An 11,821-nucleotide genomic window follows, 5' to 3' on the forward strand; every position below is an offset into this window, starting at 1 on the left:
TAGATGCCTGCTTAAACCCACTAACTTCATTTGTCATTTTTTGTAGAGTTTTCTCCAATTGATTAAGTCTTGATTTCAAAATTTGATTTTCAACCTTCAATTTCTTAATTCTTGATTTTTCATGATCACCTTGCACATTTCTCTTCCTAGGTACATATCTAGTCTTCTTAGGGTCCCTTAAATTCTTCTCAACCTTCCTATCTTTAGATGGAGTGGTTCTATTATGATATAATATAAAATTATTATTAAATTATCATGTTTCCTATTTTCATGATAATAAGCATTAAAATTGTAAAATCTTAATCTGACATACTTGTTATCATGACATAATTAATGAATTTGCATTATAAAATGATACCTTGAATTTTAATATAGAAGCTCCTCCGAAGTTTAAGCTTTTTCATTGGTTCTTATTTGAATGACTCCCGCTTGAACATTGATTTTGGTAGTGTCCATTTTGATTACATAAGAAGCACATAATGCTTGCCTTTGTGTATCAAGGTACTAGCCTATTTTAGCTTTGCCTTTGCCCTCGGTGCCAGTTAAAACTTCTTATTCGTTAATTTTATATACTTGTTCTTGTAGTATTTTTTTCCTACACTCAAAGCAAATGATGTAATCTTTATTTTTATTACATAAAATTGATATACCTTCCATGTTGGTAGAGGTGGCTCATGTTTCATTTTCATTGGGTCCAGAGGTTGAGGGTTCCTCTCGTTCTGATGGCAATGGTCTCTCCAGGTCAATTCATGAGGTGGAGGCTTCTTTAATATCTTTTTTGATGTTGAGTACCTCCCAACTTTCGAATCCTTAAGTTCTTAAGCCACTGAGCTTCCCTCCCTGCCCTCATCTTTACTTTGCATTGAGGTTGGATTTTCATGAAGTTTTATTAGCTTCGTCCATAATTCTTTGGCATCCTTTTAATTTCTTAGTTTACACAAAATATCATTAAGAACCAAATTAGTCAAAATTTTGATTACTTTGTTATTTACTTCATATTTTTGGATTTGCTCCTTAGTTCATTTCTTCTTATTGAGAAGTCGTTCAAGGTGAACCAATTTTCAATGTCCATCATCAAGAAATTCTTCACCCTTGCCTTCCATTGATCAAAGCCTCCTAATATGAAAGGTGGAGGTACTCAGATATTGTATTCGAATCCATCTTTGGGGTCCATTCTGAAATCATAACTCCCTCTAATGTTAACTCCTTCGATGTTCAGTCTGATGACTTGTTGGTATTGGAGGGTTCAAAATCACACTTTCTTACTCTAGTTTTTTTCTCCTTCGATGATTAGTCAATGAAGATAAACTTTGTTTTGATACTACTTGTTGAGATCAATGAGAGCTAGAAGAGGGAGTGGTGAATAGCTCATCTCGCGTTGATGGATGGCATAGTGAAAACTTGAAACAACTCAATGCACCATAGTACAAACACGATCAGCTTACTTAATTCACAACCTCCCAAGGTTGCTACATCTAAGGCCTAGTCCTAGCGAATTATCACCACTAAATCTTTTTCTTCTTAGATATCTTCTGGAGGCGAAGAAGTCTCTTACAATATTATTTTTATAAAGCAACGTACAACAAAATAAAGATACAAATACAAATGAAAGGAAAACAACTTTACAAATGGAAATTTTACTTTGGATGCTTTCTTGTTGCTTTAAATTGCCTCTTGATGGTAAAAAAATATAGTAGCATTGTTTCTAAACCATCAAGAATCGATGTCTTCAATTTCCTAAAAACCATCTCTATAGGATTGTTGTAGGGCTGATTTTGTCTATCAATTGATTGATCATTATCATCAATCAATTGCTCTATTGAATTGACTATTGCACATGTAAAACGACTCTTACTAACTCAATTTGACTATCATCAGTCTACTGCTAAACCTTATCAATCGATTGATGATCAATGAGTCGAGTTTAGAACATTCTGTTTGTTACTACAGTGTCATCATTCGATTGCTCAAATTCAATAGTTGACTGATTGGCAACCAGTCGAGTCGATCAATCAATTTTCGAACTTTTTATTTTCTACTTTAGTGCCATTAGTTGATTGCTCAAACTCATTAATCAACTACATAACAACAGAAACAATAAAATAGAAACCCTACCCTAAACATTATAGCAAACCCAAAAAAAACACTATAGTAAACCCCGAAAATACTTTAGCAAACCTTGAAAATATTGTTAATAATGCTAAAATCTCATCTTTCCTAGTATTCAATTAACCTCAACCTATCATAACTTTCTATGTTTATTAGGACTTTATATTGTTTAATATCTAGTGAACCTTATGTTAAATATAATTATCTCTATTAGGCAGGCTTATTTGTAATTTGAATATTTGAATACGATTTGAACTCGTTTAAGTTATCGAGTTTTTGGGTTATTGAATGTGGATCTCATATGTGTAGAATCTATTTCATCTATGGGCTAATAATGGATGCACACTATATAATGAGTTAGTCCCTAGAGGATTATGATATCTTTTTAAGACGTCTCTTCGTTCCCCATTGACGAAGAGGATTCAGTGTCGTCAACCCTAACTTCTCCAGAAGACCAACCTTCTTCTCCTTCTTCTTCTTCCATAGGATTGCTGGATCGACGAGCTCTACACGAAGAACAATGACAATTCTACTACGTTCAAATTCTTCGTAATTACAGTATTTATGTATTTACTTTTTTTATGTCATGTTCTCGATGAAATAAAGATCCACGCTTATATGTTCTTGTATTTTCTATACATGAATTCTTATACGGTTTTTAGAATCCATGCGGTTAGTTTTTTTTTACAAGCACTATCAATTTGTATTAGAGCCATAGGTTCTGTTTATTTGTTTTCATCGGCAATAAAGTTTAAATTTTTCATCGATTTATTGTTTGTATTCTAAATTAAGTTTTCCTAGTATACTATAAATTTTTATCGTCGAACTAATTATGTAAGAGAAAACTTAGGAAAGACTTAATCTTTCATGTAGCGATGGTCTAATCGATTGGTTTGCTCGACCAACTGATTACCAAGTCTAAAATATTGAACATAATTGATAGAAATTAATTAAATCTTTTTCTTAATTGAATCCCTGCCTAAACTTGCGATGGGATAACTTTTTAATAGATTAGAATTTTTTTTTTCAATCTATTAAAAATTTTAAAAGATCAACGTTAATTGATTGGATTTGTTCCAATCGATTAACACCATCTGTTTCTTTTCTTCATGAAACAGTGAAAAAAAAACAAAAAAAAAAAACTTCTTTCGTTTTCTATTTCAATAGCGTGAAACAGCAAGCGAAAACAAAAGGAAAAAATGCATTAAATATTTTTTAAAATTTATTAAATAGAACTTAAAGAAGTTTTAGCTTTTTAAGGGAAAGTTCTATATATAATCATATAGTCGCATATAGTAGGCTTTCGAATCGATTGAGATAATCGATTGGATTATACCAATCGACAACCATAAGATATCAATCAATTAATAAGTGTAATTTTATGTTGTTAAGATTGATTAAGTAATTTCTGTTTGAATTAAGTTCCTAGAGTTTTCTTGGGTGTATCTACATAACGTGCTACTAAGTTGAACTAATGTATCGACCCAAAGGAAGACACCTTAGGTAGATTTAGTTTATTTTATGTTGGTAGACGTATGTATATCTATGCTAAAAGGAATCGACTCAAAGAAATGTTACTTTTATACCAGATATATGCACAAGGTAGCTTACAACTATGGAACAAAATATTATTTTGTTCAGAGCATGCACAAAATATATCAACCCAAAAGAAAACATATTATGTGGCTGATTAAGATTGTTGTGAGTTATAGATCAAAATACAACTCATATAAAGTATCATATTATGCCCACAATGGATCGACCCAAAGGAAGACACATTGTGTGACCAATTAAAATTTAAGTTATATTAGAGAGTATCACTAACAAATAATGTGTCGGCCTAAAGGAAGATACATTATATTATACTTGGTATTTCATAAAGAGCCCATTTGTATGCATTTAAAATTTTATTTTATCTGCATAATTTTATATTACTTATATGTTCTTAGCTTTAATTAAATCGTGAGTTTAAATAAATTTTAGAAATTTAATTTCAGTGCAATCTGAACTGCCAACATTAATAACATCCCAACATTAACTGGTTTGAATTTTGCTATATGGAAAGAATATGTGACCGTAGCCTTAGGCTACATGGACTTAGACTATGCATTAAGGAATGATCGTCCCACACCTTTGACCAGTGCTAGCATTATAGAGTAGAGGATTGAATTTCAGCTGTGGGAGAAATTAAATTGTAAGTGTTTGAGTAATGAAGCTTTCCATCATGAAGCTTTCCATACTAGCACCAATAAAGGGCTCAATAACAGAGGGAGGAGATGTTAGGAGTTTCCTGGACGAATTAGCAGACCGATTCACCTCAAATAAAAAGGTCGAGACTACCACACTTTTTACGAAGTTGGTAACCATGTAGTACAATGGTAAAGGAAACATAATGTAGTACATTATAGAGATGTCCAATATAGCGATAAGTCTGAAAGCACTGAAACTCGATATGTCTGAGGGTATGCTAGTGCATTTCGTCATGATATTTCTGCCTGCACGGTTCACTCCTTTTAAGATATCATATAATACTCAAAAGAAAAAGTGAATATTAAATGAGCTCATTGATCAATGCGTACAATAAGAAGGGAGACTAAAGATTGAGACATCTAAGAGTGCTCGCTTAGCATTTGGTTCTCAAAGTACGAGCAATAAATGAAAGAGGATCAATAACAAAGGAAAAGGAAAACAAACTGTAGATTCTGGAGGCAATGACCATAAGGAGCACAAGAAGCAGGATAAGGAATCCACTTGTTTCTTTTGCAAGAAGAAAAGTCATATGAAGAAAGTCTGCCTCAAGTACACCAACTGACGTATAAAGAAAGGTAAACTTCTTGCTAGTTCGGAAGTCAATCTAGCTATTGTACCCATCGACACTTGGTGGATAGATACCGATACTACTACTCACATAAGTATCACTATGCATAGGGTGTGTTAAAGGGAAGACTACTAACAAAAAGAACAAGGGGCTAGCTGTTGTAGTGACATTTTGGAGCTAATACATAAGGATATTTATGGACCATTCCCTAAGGCATCTTGGAATGGACACACATATTTTATTATCTTCATAGATGACTATTCCAAATTTGGTTATCTGTACCTTATTCATGAGAAATCACAATCTTTAAACATGGTCAAAATTTTCAAAGCCAAAGTTGAACTTTAACCAGGTAAGAAAATTAAAGCCGTCTGATCTGATCGTGGAGGTGAATATTACGGTCGATATGATGGATCAGGTGAACAATATCTAAGACCTTTTGCGAATTACCTTGCTGAGTGTGGAATTGTGCCTCAGTATGTCATACCTAGTACTCCCAACCAGAATAGTGTAGCTGAACGTCGCAATCGAACCATAAAAGATATGGTAAAAAGTATGATGGTTTTTCCTTCTATACCAGAGTCTTTGTAGGGTGAAACACTCAAAATTGTAGTTTACCTACTCAATAGAGTACCTAATAAGGCAATAACTAAAACTCTATTCAAGATGTGGACGGGTAGAAAACCTAGCATTAGACATTTACACGTTTGAGGTTGTCTAGCTAAAGCTAGGCCTTACATGCCTAATGAAAAAAAACTGGACTCAAGAATAGTTAGCTGTAATTTTGTAGGTTATTCTGAAAAGTCAAAAGGGTATAAATTTATGATCCCTATAATAGATCCTTCTTCGAAACGGGAAATGCCAAGTTTATTGAGGATAATGGGAGTAATAAAATCAGGGAAGTATCTTTTGAGGAAAGCATTGACGATCCTCCTGTGGTCACTACTAGTGCAATCAGTAGCGGTATAGTTACCATACTGCACATTGTGAGTATCACACATCTAGTGAGTGTAGTGAACCAAGATATTCCCATGACATCTTCAATATAATTAGAAGAACTTGCCATTGAAATTGAAGTATTGCCTCATTTTGATGAGAAAGTACTTCAACCACCTCAAATATAAGTGTCGTTAAGGCGATCCACAAGGGGACGGAGAACCACGAATTCTCATGATTATGTTTATCTCCAAGAGCATTATTTTGACATGGGGTTGAAAAGTGATCTTACATATTTCCAAGAAGTCAAATAATACTCTAACCCTGAAAGGTGGATTAACGCCATGCAAGAAGAGTTGAAGTCTATGACAGACAATGACGTTTGAGAACTTATCAAATTGCCTGAAGGAAAGAACCCCGTTGGTTGTAAATGGATATTTAAAACTAATTGGAATTCAAGGGGTAATGTCAAAAAGTATAAGACTCATCTTATTATCAAGGGGTTTACTCAAAAAGAAAACAGTGATTACAAGGAGACTTTCTCACTTGTGTCGATGAAAACTTTCTTAGGGTAATCATGACACTTGTAGCTTATTATGATTTGGAGTTACATCAAATGGATTTAAAGACTGCATTCCTCAATGGAGATATAGAGGAGTCTATATATATGGTGCAACTAGAGAACTTTGAGTCTAAAAACTCAAAGCACCTAGTATGTAGATTAAAGAAGTCCATTTATAATTTAAAACAAGCATCCCGTCAGTGGTATCAGAAATTTGATCAAGTGGTTATCTCATTTGGATTTAAAGAGAATCCCGTTGATCAATGCATATATGTCAAGTTCAGTGGGAGCAAGTTTGTTATACTTGTTTTGTATGTGGATGATATATTACTTGCGAGCAATAATAAGGGCATGCTGCATTAAACCAAGTCATTTCTATTAGTTAATTTTGAAATGAAAGATCTTGGTGAAACATCCTTTGCTTTAGACATATAGATATATCATAATCGTTCAAGAGATATTCTTGGACTTTCACAACAAGCCTATATCAAAAAGGTGCTTATAAGATAAGGTATGCAGAATTATACACCTGGTGACACACCTGTGTTAAGAGGTAACAAGTTTAGCTTGCAACAATGTTCATGACTTCAACTTGAAATAAAGGGATGGAATAATTCCCATATGCGTTAGCAGTGAGAAGTCTCATGTATGCACAAGTTTGTACTCGACCAGATATAGCATTTATAGTAGAGATGTTAGGTAGATATATAAGTAATCTAGGACTATCGCACTGGAAAGTGGTAAAAAGAGTAATGCGGTATTTGCAAAAAACTAAAGGATATATGCTCACGTATCAGAGATCAGATTATCTGGAGGTGATTGAATATTCAGACTTCAATTTTACTGGATACTTGGATAGTAAGAGATATACTTCAGGCTATATTTTTATGCTTGCTAGAGGGACTATATCTTGGAAGAGTGTCAAGCAAATGCTAGTAGCCACTTCTACTATGGAGGTAGAGTTGGTAGCATACTATGAGGCATCCAATCACAGGATTTGGCTGGAGAACTTCATCACAGCATTACAAATTGTTGATGGCATTGACAGACCATTGAGGATCTATTGTGATAATAAAGTCGCAGAACTTTATGCCAAGAATAATTGCAGTTCGTCGAAATCTAAATACATTGACATCAAGTTTCTAGCAGTTAAAGAAAGAGTTCAGAGTAGTCAGATTATTATAGAACATATCAGCACAAATTCCATGTTGGTCGATCCACTTATCAAAGGTTTGGTGCCTAAGGTGTTTCATGCGCATGTTGTGGATATGAGAGTCCTTCTTATGGAGGAAGAACTCATTTAGTGGGAGTCTGTATTTATCTTATTGCTCTATATTTGATAATAAATATAAATATTTTGTTTTGATCATTGTACGTACTTAAATTTCAAAATATTAATAGAAATTTATATATTTGTTTGACACTTGATATCATCATTTACTGTTGTTGTTCAACATTTGGTGTTTGTAAATATGATACAGATTCCTTTTGGAATCATATAGTTCTGATCATGATTTGCTATTGCAGTTTAGCATAAAATATTTTGTAAATATGATTTGACCTCTTTTGAGGTTATCTTATGACTAGTTGGAAATTGATATGTATTGATCATATTTCATGTAATTTCCACTCTACACATCCATATCTTGACCTATGTCATTAATGACATTGGTATTGTGATTACTGTTGGGGCTTGTTACGATCATATACAGTAGCTATTACCACTTTAGTCTCATACCAATGAAGTTAATGGACCAGGTTATTTATAGGGGTATTTTGTACCAATAAAGTTTGATATCAACTACAATTTTACTTGTATTTCACATACAACTAACATATAGCCTAAATGGGAAATTGTTGGATATAATTATCACTATTAGGTGGGCTTATTTGTAAGTTGCACATGTGAATACGATTCGAACTCGTTTAAGTGATCTAACTTAAAGTTATTGAGTTTTTAGATTATTTTATGTGTAGAACCCATTACCCGTATCCATTATCATCTATGGGTTGATAATGTATGTGCACTATATAATGGGTTGGTCCTCAGAGGATTAGGGTATCTTTTTGAGACATCTCTTCATTCCCCATTGACGAAGAGGATTCGACACCGTCAACCCTAACTCCTCCGGAAGACCAGCCTTCTTCTCCTTCTTCTTCTGCAAGATTGTCGGATCGACGAGCTCTACACGAAGAACAATGATAATTCCGCTGCATTTAGGTTCTTCGTAATTACAATATTTATGTATTTACTTTTTTTTTATGTCATGTTCTTGATGAAAAGAAGATCCATGCTCATATGTTCTTGTACTTCCTATACACGAATTCTTATACGGTTCTTAGAATCCATGCGGCTTAGGTTTTTTTTATAAGAACTATCACCTTACCCTATCGAAACTTTGTCATTGTCAAATATCCTGTCTTCCTTGGCCTATTTAGACTTCTTATCTTATGTCTAACATCCGTTCAACCATGATCTATTAGGACTTTCCTCATTACCAAGTGTTCGATTTTCTATGATCCACTAGGACTTCACCTTTGTCAACTCATTGTTGGACTTTCGACTACTAAATATTCAATCAACTGTGATCCACTTGGACTTCTCACATTTTTAACTCCCTGTTGGACTTTCGAACCCCAAGTGTATGGTCAACCATACTTCACTTGAACTTCTCCATCATCGAGTATCTAGTTAACTTTGACCTACTTAACTTTTTGCTCTAGTCAATAAACATATTTATCGATTATCAAGTATCCGATAAACTTTAACTTACTTGACATTTTACTAAACCCACTAGCATATTGATCAAATATTGAAACTCAATTCGAGTCAACTTGAGCTTGATCAACTTTGACCCGAGGTCGATTGTACTAACCTGCATTTCCTCAAGAATAAACTTTTTTTATTCGGGAATAATGAGTGTCACTTGAATAGACCTAGGAATTACCACACTAGATAATTTCAAGGTAAAGGTTCAAAATGATGAAGATAAATTAGGATAAAAGATAAAGTTAGAAATATGATGTTATGTACAAAATCTCACATCCTTTCTAATTGTTATTTGTATATTGAGATCAAGAGTAGTACCTGGATGAGGATCTAGTATCACTTCATTCTCTTGACTATGGTTAGGATTCACAGTGCCTTTAGTTGTATGAGGTTTTTCTTGTCTTAAGTAGACTTGTAACTCCTATTGTGCAGGTATTAATTCTTTCCCTGCTTCCAATATTAGGATATGTTTCGAAGGGTTTGTTCTAGGTATTTGAGGGCTTACTTGGATTGGATCAGCCATGGGAAGAGGTGGAGTGTCCCAACAAATAGCTGTGGGAAAAGGTGGGGTACAAACAAGCTTTATTTGGGGTCTACTCGTGAAGCGAAGTTAATTGGGAAAAAGTAAGAAATATCTTTAAAAGGGTGACTTTGTGATGAACATATATTTTTATGGTTTGAGCACACTAACAATGCTAATCCTTTCGAGTAGGAGAATATCCAACAAAAATAATTTTGATGGCTCAAGGATCAAGCTTACTTTGATGGTGGTCATGAACATGGACAAAGGTCGTACATCCAAAGGTTTTAAAGGGAAGATTATCGAATGCAGACACATGTGGATATTTTTTTTTAATAAGAAGTGATAAAGGTGTTTTAAAGTTGAGGGGTTGACTTGGTAAGTGATTGATGAGATAAGTAGTGAGAATGGCATCCCTCATATGTGTTTAGGGCATTTATGATGATAGAGGATGATAGATTTGTTATAATGGAGGTAAGGAATTAATTTTTGATGAGTGTATATTCTTGGAAAAAATTTCTTTCACCCCTAGTCATTTGACAGTCGATTATAAGTTGACCTCGTAATTTACCTCCATTTACAAAGCCTTGGAATGAGCTATGAAAGACGTTTGGGGTGAGCGTAATTATCTTTTACTATAATTAGAATATTCATAATGAATATTAAAACACTGGCTACTTCCAACAAATGATGATTCTTCCTTTCTAATGCTCTATTTTATCGAGGGGTATCTTGAACTTTATTGGATAATCGCATTTTTCAATAAATAGTCACCTAGAATGGTTTTGAGGTATTCTTTCTCATTGCCAGTTTTATAATTTTGAATATGGGTGTGAAATTTAGTTTGAATCATTTTGTGAAAATCTTTGAAGATTTTAGCCCATGCCAGATTTGTTATGAAGAAATCATTTAGTTTGATCTTCAATAAAGGTTACAAACCACTTTTTGCTCTAGGACGTAGTGATTGGTGAGGGCCAAATATCACTATGAATTAGGGGAAATAATGGGGTGGATGGTGTTATGATTTTGGAGAGAAAATAATGAGTGTGCTTCACTAAATGACAAATTTCATAGTCATACAAGGAAGGCTTTTATTATTGAATAGAGACTAAAACAAACTCATAGTCATACAAAGAAGGTTTTTATTATTGAATAGATACAAAAAGAAACGTTTCAAGTATGAAAACTTGACCAAGTCTATGATGTCATACCATTATCTCAGTACTAGAAATAGGAGTAGAAGCAACATTAAAGGCTTGAGTTTGATGATCTTTTAATGGAGGAATCTCAAGGTAGTAAAATCCATTGTGAATCTTGCCAATCGTCTTCTCTAATAATAGGTTCTCGAATTGGCACGATAATGAATGAAAGTAAGCAACGCAATGATTATCATGTGTGACTTTACTAACAAAAATTTGATTGCATGTTAGGGAAAGAACATAGAAGACTAATTTTAGGATAATATCCTAAGATAGACGAATATTACCAATACCAACAATTGAAGTAATGAACCCATTAGCAATTTTAATACTAGTGTGATTAGAACAAGGAGTGTAAGTGTAAAATAAGCTAGGATGTCCTCTCATTTGATTAGAGGCCTCATAATTAACAATTCTGGAGTCAATAGAATGAGAATTGAGGGTCGAAAAAATAAACTAGATTGGGTCATAAAATAAGACCTAATAATAGTGTTTTAGAGAGAAGAAATGTTATTTCGGAAAGATAAGTGATATTGCCTAAGATTTTCTTAGTTATAGTTTCGCTGAAGGAGTAACGCAAAATGGAGGATTCTTTTGACATTTTTTGCATTGTTAGTATTGGAACCTTTCAGCTCTAATACCGTGTTAAAATTATTAGAGAAATTTTTTTTTAAAGATTACACAATCTCTCTGTATATAGGCATATTAGAATGCCTTATCAATAAAGAAATTAATAAAAAAAATCTAACAACGTATTTTAATATAAAAATAATAATAGTAACAAACCTCAAAACCTATCAAATGTTTCACTAAATCATATAAGTTTTTATCAAATAAATTGATATCAAATTTTTACCAAATCATATAAGATTTCTTGTTATCTTAATATACACTCCCTTTAAAAACA

Source organism: Zingiber officinale, chromosome 7B (assembly GCF_018446385.1).
Source record: "Zingiber officinale cultivar Zhangliang chromosome 7B, Zo_v1.1, whole genome shotgun sequence".
Classification (NCBI taxonomy): Eukaryota; Viridiplantae; Streptophyta; class Magnoliopsida; order Zingiberales; family Zingiberaceae; genus Zingiber; species Zingiber officinale.